This window comes from Cheilinus undulatus, linkage group 10, assembly GCF_018320785.1.
Source record: "Cheilinus undulatus linkage group 10, ASM1832078v1, whole genome shotgun sequence".
Classification (NCBI taxonomy): Eukaryota; Metazoa; Chordata; class Actinopteri; order Labriformes; family Labridae; genus Cheilinus; species Cheilinus undulatus.
Genome location: NC_054874.1, coordinates 10,833,891 through 10,848,693, shown reverse-complemented (window position 1 = coordinate 10,848,693; position 14,803 = coordinate 10,833,891).

Here is a 14,803-nt window from a genome sequence, read left to right as displayed (position 1 = left end):
ATGTTTAAAGCACCTCAAAGCTGCAAACTTACCACAGTGGACGGTTCAGGGGTGTACAGGAAGTTCCCCCTCTACCGGCAACGGCCCATGTTGAGATGCACAGCCCCAGAGGACCACCTCCCTGGGACCTTGAGCCAATCACGACAGCCGAAACAAGCCCTTTATCTACAGGGGCTTATTAAGCTAATTGAATTAGCATGTTGTGGTTTCTGAACCCAAATACGATTAGCCTGTTATTACTGTGTTATCAGGGTCCCTTGTTACAGTAACAGCAGGTTACTTTTGGCTGCTTCATTGGCTCTTTTTCTTTCTCACTCTCTCTCTGGCAGCTTTAAACGCAGGCTTTTTACATATTCACACAGATTCTTATCGTTTAAGTAACTGGCACAGCCAACGGGTTGAATCTAAAAGTGAATCTTTTGCCAGTAAAGCCGTGCATGCAGAATTCTGTTATCAACACATTAAATGATCAGTGACTCATGAGTGCAATGTGATAGGTGTCACCACCATTGATGGATGAATCTGCAGTTTTCTTAAGCTTAAGAGTGTTTTTTTTGTTGTTGTTTGTTTTAAATTTTTGCATTTCTCAAATATTGTGCACAATAGTCACATCACAGGACGTGCAATGTTAGTCACATGGTCTAAAGCACATCACACCGTCTCTTCTGAATTGTCAAAACCGCTTTCATGTGATTATGACTGATCATCATTACAAGTCTGTCTGATATGACCAGAGAACTGAGTAATGTGCATTCAATTTATATCTTAATGCCAAAGTGTAAACACATTTCTACAAAGAATTGTCAATTTAAAAAAAATATGTAATGTAAAATATTCGGTTGCATAAATATTCACCCCTTCAAGTCATTTAATAGATGCACCTTTGGCTGCAATCACAGCACTGAGTCTGTGAGGATACAATTTTACTCCATTGCTCTTGCCAAACTGCTCAATCTCTGTCAGGTCGCACAGGGATCTGGTTTCAAGACCACCTTCAAATTCTCTATTGGATCAAGGTCTGGGCTTTGACTCAGCCACTCCAGAACATTCACTCTGTTGTACTTTTCTGTGAAGCTTTCCCTTTATGCTTCGGGTCATTGTCTTGCTGTAAAATAAATCTTCTCCCAAGTCATAGTTGTCTTGCAGACTGAAAAAGATTATCCTCCAGGGTCTTCCTATATTTTCTGTATTCATTTTATCCTCCACCTTTACTTGCTGTGAAGCATCCCCACAGCATGATGCTGCCACCACTGTGCTTCACAGTGTGGATGGTGTGTTTTGTGGTGATGTGCAGTGTTTGGCCTCTTGTCTAATGGCCAAAAAGCACCTTTTGGTCTCATCATACAAAATAACTTTCTTTTACTTGGCCATGGAGTCTCCCACATGCCTTTGGCAAAGTGTAGTTAAGATTTGAGTTGTCTTCAACAGTAACTTTCTCTTTGCTACTCTCCCATAAAGCAACAGTTGTATGCAGAGTCTCTCTCATCTCAGCTGCTGAAGCTTGTAACTCCTTCAGAGTAGTCACAGGTGTCTTGGTGGCCTCTCTCAGTAGTCTCCGTCTCGCACGGTCACCCAGGTTGTGGAGAGGCCCGATCTAGGCAGATTTACACATGGGACATATTGCTTCCATTTCTTGATGATGGATTTCACTGAACCCAGTGGGTTGTGGTGCCTTGTTAATTTTTTTGTTATCTATCCCCTGACTTATACTTTCCAATAATTTTTTTCTCTAAGTTGCTTGGAGTGTTCTTTTGTCTTCATGGTGTAATGGTAGCCAGGAATACTGATTAGTCAGCAACTGGACCATCCAGACACAGGTATCTTTATACTACAATCACTTAACACAAATTCACTGCACTCAGGTGATCTTCATTTCTCTAACTGTGAAAGGAAATGAAAAGCTCAACATCAAGAAATGATAGTCCAATATAAGAAGAGCTTAACCTGAAGCCTAGATCTATAAAAATGCCGGTGTTGATTCTTACTGAATCTTCTACCAGCTGGGCATGGAGTCATAAAAGCTGGCTTGAGTGAGAGAAAAAGAGGTGGGCAGACTGTGAGGAGGAAGGTGCAGGGGTGAGGGAGGGGGGAGAAGGGTGAGGGGGCTAGGGGACCAGGTTGGGGAATCAGCTGGTCTCTCTGAGCCTGTGATTAATTCACTGGGGCTGCTCTGTACCACCTCCACACCACTCTGTCCTCACCTCCAATTAGCATGTTAATGAAGCAGCACATGTGACACTGGTGTGTGTCTGTGTGTGTTATACGTAGATGTGTGTGCGTGGTTGTCACCTGAGGGCTCTCTCTCGTCATTCACCATAAACAGAAACAGGCTGGCATTCAGAGGAATGGCTGCTGCTCTGCTAATGAAGGCTGTTTGTGTTTGTGTGTATGTTACAGGCTGTGACCTTAGACTTTCTCTCTGCTGTTATGGTAACTGGTTGAATAGGAACGTTTTCCCTGTCCAGGTTTACCTGTCATGGCGACCTTTGTTCTCTGACACGGCTTAGAGGTGGACATGGGTGTCACACCAATTCTCCATGGGGAACAAGACACACAGGCCCACCATGTCACAGGAGGCAAGAGGCTGATACTGTAAATACACAGTTAGCACATAGATCCATACTGCCATCAAGCTAAGCAAAGAGGAAACCTCATTTAATTCCAGCATTGTGTGGATCAGTGCAAGATAAGGCCTTGGTGGATTTACAGTGGCGGACAAAAACAAAGTAGATTCAGCTGAGTTTTCACTTGAGGCCATCCTTGATTTATTTAATGTGCATTTTATTTCTCTGGGTCGTTGTTTGACACAGTAAACAGGTGCAAACAAAATCCTCTGTTTGTCCCTCACATAAGATTACTGTTCCTCAGCTATTGTGCTTCAGACCTAGCACTGTTACTAAGGTGACTGAAACTCTTGTGATGTTATTTTATCTGATTGTCAGTCAGGTTTTAGGAAAAAGCACAGTAATATCGTGCTGCATTAAAAGTCAATGATTTTACTGAGTCCTGGGACAGTGAGGAACACTGTGCTTCTCTTTTCATTGATCTGGCAAAGGTGGAGTTAAAACTGGAGTGCCTCAGGGTTCAGTCTCAGGACTACCTTAATTTAGTCTTTATATCAACAGTATCAGTCATAATGTTCCCTATGCGAATGTTCATTTATACGCCGGTGACTCTGTCATTTACTGCCCTGCTTAAACCAGGTTTTGACATACTCTTCCTCTGTCTCTTCGTTCTGTCTCTGAGCACCAACTTCATCACTCTTCTTTACCTTTCCTATTTGTTTTATATTTCCTCCTTATTCCATGATAGTTGCCTGAAATGTTGGTGCAACTTCTGGTCTTTTCTCTCAGACCAGGTCTTTACATCGTAACAAGATGCTGATCCTGATTATTAAAGCGATTTGGAGATAAAAATATGTAAACACCATTGCCATATGTAAACAGATATTATTATTATTGTTATTATTATAAATTACTCTAACTTTGTCAGTTTCATATCAGTATAGTAATAGGGATGGTTGTGTTTGTTAAAGGGGTTTGGACAGAACTTATATACACAGATGTAGAGCCTGGTCAGAGCTTTAACCATTCCCTCTTTAGTTCGTTAGTTTGCTGAAATGCTTATCTCACCATTGTGTCCCTCTTAAAATGTGTGAATTATATTAATATCTGTGATTCACTTGGTCAACTCGGTAAATCTAAAATTATGTATAAATGATTAAAACACTTATTAAAAGAATGACATCCCTGATGCATTCAGCTAGTGAACAGCATGTAAAACACCACCGCCCTTGGATGTTTTACCCTCTTATTGATTTAATAAATTAATCATGGGCAATATAATTTGATTTTTTTGCAAAAAAACCCAAAAAACCTTTCATGTCAAAGTGAGAACAGATTTCTATAAAGTAATGTCGACTAAATAAGAATATGTAAGATAAAATAGGTGACTGCATTAATATTCAACCCCTTTAAAGTGGCTGATGTAATTCAACAGAAGTACAGCCAAGTGGTAACCTGACACGCCAGAGGGATTTCTTTCACACATCCATCTGTAAAAACCTTCAATACTAAGCGTTTGGGAAAGGGCAGAGGCTTTGAAAAAAAACTCAGAGTGTGGTTGGATGAACGTTCTGTCTGTCACATCTTTACGGGCCATCAGAGCAACAAAACACGTGACGTAGCCACGACCGAGGTGCGTGTGTGAAGCTACCGAGGAATAACGCGAACCATGGCAACTGTAGACATGTCAGTACACAACTTTTGTCGTTTCTGAAAAGAAAACAACTCACTGCTGTTTTTTGTTCTTCTTTTAAAGAAGAAATGTTAACAAGTTCTGATAAAACTGGCGCTTTAGCAGCATCCACGCTAAGCTCTTCTGCCATAATTGCACAGCCTTCTTGTTGCTGCTAGCTTACGTCACGACTCCACCGTCCTGTCACTTTCTAACCGGGCCCAAACGGTTCGGACAGGAGCTTTGCAAGATGGATTCACCAGTGAGAAACAAGGAAACGGGTGTATCCATCTGCTTTGCAAGGTTAGCCAAGTGGTGCTAGTAGTCCCGCAATTAATGAAATGAGGATCACCTGAGTGCAGTGAATGTGTCTTAAGTGAATGTAGTTTAAAGACACCTGTGTCTGGAAGGTCTTGTCACTGGTTAAACAGTATTCCTGGCTACCATTACACAATGAAGACAAAAGAACACTCCAAGCAAATCAGAGAAAAGGTTATTAGAAAGTATAATTCAGGGAATGGATGCAAAAATATTCCAAGGCACTACACTACAACCCCTTGGGTTCAGTTAATTCCATCATCAAGAAATGGAGGGCATTTGGCACATGTGTAAATCTGCCTGCAGGCCCTCCTCACAAACTGAGTGACCACACAAGAAGGAGACTAGTGAGAGAGGCCACCAAGACACCTGTGATTACTCTGAAGGAGTTACAAGCTTCAGCAGCTGACAAACAACTGTCGTCACAACCGGTTCTTCGCCAGTCAAAGCTTTATGGGAGGATGGCAAAGAGAAAGCCACTGTTGAGGAAGACTTACATTAAATCTAGCTTGAGTTGGCTGAGAAGTATGTGGGAGACTCCATAGTCAAGCAGGAGAAAGTTCTTTGGTCTGATGAGACCAAAACTGAGCTTTGTGGTCGTCAGACAAAAAGCTACGTTTGGCAGACACCAAGCACTGACTATCACCACAAACACACCATCCCCACTGTGAAGCACAGTGGTGGCAGCATCATGCTGTGTGGGTGTTTCTCAGCGGCTGGCCCTGAAAAGGCTTGTAAAAGCAAAGGGTGCGAAACAATATAGGAAAATCCTGGAGAACAATCTTATTCAGTCTGTAAGAGAACTATGGTTGGGAGAAGATTTATTTTCAGGCAAGACAATGACCTGAAGCATACAGGGAAAGTTTTCCAGACAAGGTGAATGTTCTGGAGTGGCAGAGTCAAAGTCCAGACCTCAATCCAATAGAGAATCTGTGGTCATGATACACTAAAAATACCTATGAATACATGGGGATTTGAAAAGCAAGTGCCTCACTGTTTTATTTTAAGTAATGATTTAACAGAGCATCTTTCCCTTTCACCTGTATTGGAGTAATATTTGACCAGGAGTGTCTGTCGTCTTCCTTAGGTAATGAAGCCCTGTACTTTGACCTCTACTGTAAATCTAGACAGCTGTGAGGAGACAGCAGGGAATGTGAGAAGGAAAGGTTCTGCACCCCTGACTGAGCTTTAGCTCTAGCAAAATGTACACAAAGTAACAGTATGCAACAACAATGCAGCATCGCTCTGAACAATGGGAACCAAAGAAACAGATGGCAGATGACGGGTGCTGGTAGAAATAACTTTCATCTTGTTCATCTTCATTGCTGAAGTGAAAAGATAAACAACGGCAGAATGGGGGAGGTAGGACATACAGAGGACTACCCCTCTTTTTAACTTTAGGAAAGATTTATGGGAAATATGGTCTCTATATTTAGACAAACACAAGAGCTTGTGTCGAACAAATGCAGCTATAATGTGACTTCTTCCAACTTTTGTCTGTGCATGTAGGAATGTGTTAAAGTGCCTGAGTGCATACATAGACATGTGTACACACAAGCAGGGAAACAGTGAGTTGCAGTGCTACAGTAACCTTTGCAATAATCAGTTCTGTCTGATGGGCCTCTTTAATTAACCTTGTAGGAAATTAATCCCAGTGTTAAATGGACAAGAAAAAGATGTTTGATTACCACCACGAGTCAACTGGGACTTCTCTCTCGGTCTAATTGCTCAGGAAGAGAGAACAAGAGAAAAAGTAGCAGGAATGAGAAACAGAGAAACAGATAGGGAGAGAGAGGGGAGAGCGCAGAGCATCGGATCCTGTGGTGTCATTAACGTCAGTGTGAATGTCAGTTAGTCCCCGGAGCGCTGATAAGGCTTCAGCGAGAAGAGAGAGGAGAGGGAAACAGAGAGGACGGAGAAGAGGAAGGACGCTGAGGGAAAAAGGAAGAACTGTTTGCTGCACTGAGAGGGACAATACACCTGACATATGGTCCAGATATTCATGAGAAGGGATCAGTGAAAAAGCCAAAAAATAGCTGTTTAGGTAAGGCCAACACCTCCTTTATAAATTTGCATTTCAACTATGCCAGAGGCGTCAAACTCAAGGCCTGGGGGCCAAATCCGGCCCATGGTACAGTTGTATCCGGCCTGCAGGATCATACGATCTTTCTATTATAACTGGCTCACCAGTATGGGGTCTGCAGATTTCCTCTGGTATAAACGTGGAAACTTAACCTTGATGATATAAAATATCCTTGTTAAATTATAAAAACCTGGAAAAGTAAAGAGTAAAACTAGTTGGAGAAAAAGTCAGGAAGGTGGGAAAAGAAATTAATATTATTTTATATTTTCAATTTTGCATCTCACAATTCTGACTTAAACTTATGATCTTGACTTTTTTCATGTTTTGAACTTCAAGATTCACAAATGAAAAATTTAAGTCATATTTCTACATTTTAAACTATGATTTTGACTTTCTATCTCATGTATTTGCCTTTTAGAAACATTATTTTGCCTTTAAATTTCGTGTTTTGACTTTTAATAAGTTTGACTTTTTATCTCAGACTTTGAGCCTTTAACCTTATCGTTTTGTTTTGTTTTTTTCGTCTCAGAATGATTTATTATCAGTGTTATTTATATTTTTTTCATATTTTACCAATGGTGAAAATGAGGTTGACAGTTTATGTTTAAAAGTTGACCTTGTTGGGCTCTTAGGTAAGGCCTAAATTCAGAATCCGCAATTGACTTTCACACTCCTGGCCTAACTAGTCTGGCCCTGAGGACTTCTCACTGGAGCAAATCTGGCCCCGTACTCAATGTGAGTTTGACACCCCTGATCTATGCCATTGTGGCCTACAACATCATTAGCACTATTACTTGTGTGTTAGCATGTCAGCTTAGCTCATCATAGCTTCCAAAGATTCATCTCATACAGAGTGAAATATTTAAAGACTTTTTTGTTTTAATCTTGATGGTTACAGCTCACAAAAATCCACCATCTCAAAATATTAGAATATTAAAAAGACAACAGTTTTAACTCATTGAGTGCCATAGACGTATATATATATGTCAAAGTGTTTTTTGGGTGGCTGGCACAAGGGGGCGCTCTCACGCTCCCTGTGTGTAAGTTTGGGGCTTCTGGGATACGTAGTCAGAACTCTACAGTTGGAAGTGACGGTAGATCAAACATCAGAGGTGGATACCCTGGGGTCAAAGAGCAGAGCGATCGTTATGGAGGTAATCTGAGCTAAGTTCTAACTTAGACGCTGGAAGAAACTTTAAACTTTTGCCTGAGAAATCGCTTACTCACTGAAACCGACACTGAACTTAACAGCAGCAAATCCAGGGATCGGCGCTGGGTGTATAGGGGGTCCCGTGGAGGCCGTCCAGTTCCAGAGTGTGAATGGCATAGCAGTGACTGGAATCATTGTTATTTATTTTACAATAAAATAACATTTGTAATACAATTTTCAGATGTCTTTTATGTCAATGAAGGCAAAATTATAACATTCAAATCATTATTTTGCTTGACAGACTCTCTTTCACAAAAATGCATTTTTCTCAGCTTTCTAGAAAAAAGTGGTCTTTCTGGTGAAACTAACCTCTATTCAACTTCAGATAAATCAAGAATGGAACAAGCTACAAACAGTTTTTTCCATGATGAAATAGAGAGTTTTTTCTTTCATTTGAGCTATTTGGTGTTTTCAGAATCATAGTACAAAATATTCTGTGGGTCTTGAAAGATGACTCAAAATGGCCAAAAACGCTGGTACAAGTCACTTTCCATTTTATAAAAGGGCTGGCACTCAGTGAGTTAATATTTAAACAACAGTTTTAACAAAGTATTTACAATGCAAAAATGACAAAAAATACAAATGACTGCATCTATGCGATGTGGCACGGAGCACTGCTGGGCTGTTATGAAGCCCAGGTTGCTCTGACAGTGGCCTTTGGTTCGTCTGTATTGTTGGGTCTCGTGTCTCTCATCTTCCTCTTTACAATACCTCAGAGATTCTCTATGGGGTTCAGGTCAGGCCAGTCGGCTGGCCTGTCGAGCACAGTGATACCACGGTCAGCAGACCAGTTTCTGGTAGTTTTGGCGTCACTGTGGGCAGGTGCCAAGTCCTGCTGAAATTGGAAATCAGTCACTGGGTTTCCATTACAGATTTTTGCAAAATAAAAGCAATATTTCTTAAATCTCGACTAAGTACAATTGTGTTTGAATGCGTTTCCATTGAAGGGAGTTTTGAGCATGAGCCTTGCAATTCTCGTAAAATCTTATTTCACATCTATAGCGGTTGCCTTGATAATTTTGAACAAAGACAAAAGCAATGGGAAATAGTTCAGGTTCAAAGTCTGTATGTATGACAAAAGCCACATGTAAGGGTTTAAGTATCATGTTAAGAAAAGTCTCTGTCTCCTCTTCTGTCCACACGTACTGCGCCATGTTGTCTCAGAGTGAACTGGTCATGTGACACCGATCGTCACGTCCTGTGACGTGTAAATGCGAAGAAAGTGTTTCCATTGCACTTTCACAATGTACTTCTATATTGAAACATCTGAAAAAACCTCCTCATGAGAGCGTATAAACTTTTTTTGCAATATTTGAGAGTTATTTGAAATTCAGGTGTTTCCATTACCAGTTTTTAACTGTGCTATTTAGATTTTGCGCATTTCTAAGGGTAATGGAAATGCAGCCTGTGACTGTCTTCTGGAAAAAACTCATGTCAGCAGTCTTCCCCATGATTCTGGTTGTGTGTACTGAACCAGAGTGAGAGAATGAAGGCTGAGGAAACCTTTGCAAATGGTACTTTTCCACAATATTCTAATAAGCCATAATCATTGAGATTAAAACAAAAAAACTCTTGAAATACTTTATTTTGTATGAGATGAATTTAGAAGATATGGAAGTTCTTGAATTAAATTAAATCATTGGAAAAAATTAACTTTTTCATTCTTCATTCTAATTTTTTTAGATGCACCTGTTAGTACTGTTAGCCATGAGGGTCAGTGTGGGGAGATCCCTAGTGGTAGAATTTACATAATGTGCCTTTAAGGTTCAAGTCTTTTGCAACTGAAGCATTAATATATGTTATTTTGTTTCAGGTTGTCTTTTGTGCATTTACATGAAATAATTATTTTATTAAAATGGTTGCAAATATAACAGCTGATTATCTTGAACACATTATCTTTTTTTGAGCAGTGCATATTTGATCCTGAAAATAGCACTTTTTATATGACTGGTTATTCTGGTTCTGGGTTATTACTATCTAATGATAATAACTTATGATCAAGAACTAATTTGATAACACAGTGTCAGCTGGTTCATGCCATTGTGTAATTTAAGGTAAGTCTGCTCCCTTGTGCCTCTGGTCTGTCAGTGGAAGTGTTTCAGAAGTAGTGCATAAGTGTTTCATTCTTGTTCATATGACTCTTAATACATAACAGAAGTTTTTCTTTTCTTGAAGTCTTGAACGTCACGTCTGCATCTCTACTTCTTCCATCCCTCTTTCTCTCAGGCTGATTGGAGCAGGTGCTTCCCCTCTCTCCTCCTCAATGTCTCCAGATCGTTGCACTGACCTCAGCTATCCATGACTCATCCCACAGTGTTATTCAGTATGTGTGTTGGCTGTGTTCATCGGTGTGTGTCGACTTCCCGGATCCCTGCAGGTGTCTGAGTCAATAATCCAAAAGGCAGAGTGAAGGGAAGCAGCAGAGGCTTTGTTCACTGTTTTCAGCTTTGGCTGTTTAGTCTGTCCCCACAGTTAGGTCTGTCTGAGGGTTATGTCCCCCTGTCCGTCTATGTGATCCGTGCTCTCTTTTATGAAGTACATACTGTATGATCTAATCAGTTTACTGGAACTATGAGTTAGCATCCAAATAGTTTCTTTGCAGATGACATCACACAGCAGCAAAGAGATCACTACTTGACCCTTGGGAAAAACACTACAAAAAAGGCCATGTTTTGAGCTGTTTATGACGATGCCAAGAACTCAGACTGCACAAGTATTCATTCTCATCATTCAGCTACTTTTGTGTATTTAAAGTAAAGAAATATTCAGGCAATTATTTAAAAAAATGTAAAAAGTCACAAGGAAACACAGGAAGGAATTAAAAAGCCTCTACCTAAAACCTGGAGGAATGGTGTCACATACCACTCATATATGGTCCGTTTCCACAAAGCGGTCTGGTTTGGTTCAGTACAGGTTTGTCATGGTTTAGCTCATCCGGTGTAATGGCAAAACCATCTTGCTTTAGAGATCCAGATCGTTTGGTTCAGCTCAGTAGAACTGGTAACCTTGCAAAGCAGATGGATTCGCCCATTTCTGTGTTTCTCACTGGTGAATCCATCTCGCAAAGCTCTTATCGGAACCGTTTGGGGCCCAGTTAGAAAGTGACAGGACCAATCAGCGTTGAGGACCAGTACTTTCAGGTGCGGCGGATTCATGACGTAAGCAGCGACAAGAGGTTGGTGCAATTATGGTGGAAGACATTAGTGTGGATGCTGCTAAAGCGTCAGTTTTATCATAACTTGACATTTCTTTGTTTAAAGAAGAAAAAAGAACTGCATTTAGTTTTATTTTCAAAAATGACAAAAGTCATGTACTGACATGTCTACAGTCGCCATGGTTAGCGTTATGCAGTTCTCTATGGAGTTTACCCCTCAGTGGCGGCTACGTCACATGTTGTGTTGCTCTGATTGGCCCATAAAGATGTGACAGACAGAATGTTCATCCAATCACCCTCTGAGTTTTCTTTTAAAAGGCCCTGCCCTTTCCCAAACACTGTCTCTGTGAGGTTTTTACAGATAGGTACGAAACAAATCCATCTGGCTTGTCACGTTATAGAGCTGGTTGGCTCCCAAACGGCTCTTCATTTGGTCACAATTTGGCAGATTAACAAACGACAAATTATTTTTAACCAAACTAATTTTTAGGTTATCTTTTACAATAATGGATAAATATATCACTGTAAATCATTTTAAATTCCCTTGTTTTTTAAGAAAGCATTACGTGACCACCCCATTTGATGCTTCGCAACCCTTCTGAGGGCCCCAATCCCTACTTTGGGCAACCACTGTGGTAGAGCACTCTTTTGGTTCTCTGACCTTCTGTGTGTCCCAGCACAAGCAAACCTAGTGACACTAATGAAGCCCTTGTTTAGTTGCATCTGTTGGGCTTGAAACAACACTGGTTTTGCATATCTGTGCTGTCATGATGGATTCTGCAGGGGTTGAATAATTTTGAGACTAGAAAAATCACAAGTTGCATTTTTAGTTGCATTTGGGGAAACCACTTGAAGCATTTGTTGTGTTGAGCCATTCAAATCCCTTCATTTTTTATTCTTTGCAAACAGCTGAAAATCTGTCAATTTTCAAAATAAATCTGATTTGCAGTGTGGGTTGAATAATTCTGATTGCAACTAATATGTGATATATTTTTGCACGCTTTTCCACCACAAAGAAATGCATGGCAGATATTTTGTACATCAGCAACTAGAATTTACAAATTTTGTCATCTACAGACCCCTTATCTAAAACCAGAGTACACACAATATTCCTGTAGACTGGGACTGGCCATCACCGTAGTTACCCAGCAGACCAGTCACAGGGCCTGGAGTCATTTCAGCGTGTGGTTGCATTTTTGTTGCTGTAAAAACAGACTGTAGAGGTGTAGATCTAATTAAAAGGCAAAGCAGTGGTTTCTCAAGTCTTAGTATCTATTATGTGGACATTAATAACCTAAAACACATGTTTTTTACAGTGTTTATGTGGATCTACATTCCTGAAAGTCATGCGTCCACCAGCTTCACTGTCCCCGCCCTCCTCGTCTTCTCTTTAAGAGCTCGTTAGTGTTAGCTCATCAGCAGGGTCAAACATGGAAACACACATTACAACACCGGCAAAAGATCACGTTACACCATTTGAATAAATACGTGGCAATTTGTCACTGTCATGTCAGAGTTGCCCCTTTGTCGGTCTGCCCTTGCTGGCTCTCATCCTCCTCTCTCAACCCCACTCCTCCTCCCCCGTGCCATGCCTCCTCAGCCCCGGCACAGCAGCAGGAAGCAGTAATGGTGATTGTATTAACCCCCTCATAGAGAGCGCTGACCTTCACTTCTGTTCAGCTGGAGGTAATACTAAAATAAACATGACATGTTTCAATGCAACACACTTATCCTAGAGAATTCTGTCAGATTTTGGGATTTGGAGGCCTGGAAAAGAACGTAAACACTAAATATGCAGGAAAATTGTCATTAGGAAATGTTCAATAAAACTGAACGTTTCTGGACTAGTTTTGCAAACACAATGAGTTGGAAAAGTTCTGAAGTAACAAAAGAGTGGAGATTTTTAGAATTTGTTTTTCTTTCAAATCTTTTAAAAATTCCAGTTTAAAAATTTTAAATGTATCCTGGTCTTGTCAAACAAAGCCACTTGTTTTAGATTAAAGTCTGGGTTAATGAACTTTTAAGTTCATAGTAAATTTTTATCACAGGAGAGGTGGACAACAATAATTTTAATATTGTGGAAAAGTTCTTTCACCAGTAGCTTAATTCAAACATGAAGTTTTTATTCATTCTAGATTCATTAGAGCAGGGGTGTCAAACTCAATCACAGCAGGGGTCAGATTCTGGATTCAGGACTAACCTGGGGGCTTACAGGGTCGCCGTTTTAACCAGAAACAGTCAACCTTCTTTCACCAGTAAAAAAAATGAAATAAAAACTTAGCTCTGATGATAAATTATTTTGACATTTAAAATGTTACGTTTAAAGGCCAGAAAAGTAAATTTATTAGTTCAAAAAGGTCAAAACATGAAATTGAAATTGAAAAATTTGTTTTTTAAAGGCAAATATATTAGAAAGAAAGACAAAATCATGAGTCTTAAAAGTCAAACTATGAGATAATGAAGTCAAAGTTTGGAGTTGAAAATATGAGATAAATTTTTAAAATTGGTTAAAAAGGTTAAAATATCACTTAAAAATTACAAAAATGAAGTCAAAATTATGAGTTGAAATGCTCAAAGTTTGAAAAAAAAATTAAAATCCTAAGTTTGTGTCCTTATTGTGAGATGCTAAATTGAAAATGTGTCATTAAAACACAAATTAATTTCTTTTCCCATATTCCTAAATTCTTATTTAAATATTTTTATTCCTTACTTTTTCAGATTTTGCGACTTAACAAAGAAATCCTTTTTATTCATTTCTATTCTTGAGGAAATCTGCAGACCTCATACTGATGGGCCAGTTATAACAGAAATATGAGATCTTGTGGGTTTGGCCCCGGGCCTTGAGTTTGACACCTGTGCATTAGAGGAATTACATCAAGCCTTTTTGTTTTCATCTTTAGCTCAAAACAAGCTCACAGTGGTCACTGAAATTATTTCAGGACTGGAAGTATAACTGGAAGTATAATTCGGAGTCAGATTTTTAAAACACATTTTTGAGGCTCGAAGTTCCAGTAAATAGAAAAAAAAAATTGGAGCTTGTTGGCAAAAATTGGGACTGACAGTGTGTTTTTCATACATTTACGTATTTTACATGTTTATGGTGAGGGGTAGGGGGGCCTGAAAACCTTTACTTCTGCCAAAGGGGGGGTCCAGCAGAAAAAGTTTGAGAACCACTATTTTATACTCTCAGTGCAATACTTGGTTGGGACTCCTTTTGTTTGCTTATCTATTTCAGGAGTGGGTTTTGTGCCTGTATTTGAGATACAGTGCCAATAAAAAGTATTCACCCCCTCAGATGGTTTACCCTTTTATTGATTTCATAAATCGATCATGGTCAATATAATTTGAGAAAAAATCTTCTTACAAAAACCTCTTTAATGTCAAAGTGGAAACAGATTTCTACAAAGTACTGTCAGTTAAATAGATGTATAAAGTAGTAAAATAAGTGACTATAAATATTCACCCTCTTTTAAAGTGACTCTGAGGTCCAGCCTCTGAAAATGGGATCACCTGAGTGCATTCAATGTGTGACTGCAGTATAAAGACACCTTTGTCTGGAAGGTCCAGTCACTGGTTAATCAGTATTCCTGGCTACCATTACACTATGAAGACAGAAGAACACTCACACAAACTCAGAGAAATGTTTAGTGAAAAGCAGAAGTCAGAGGATGGATACAAAAACATTTCCATGGCTCTGAACTTCCCCAAGGGTTCAGTTAAATCAAGAAATGTAAGGAATATGGCACATGTGTAAATCTACCTAGATCAGGCCATCATCACAAACTGAGAGACCGTGCAAGAA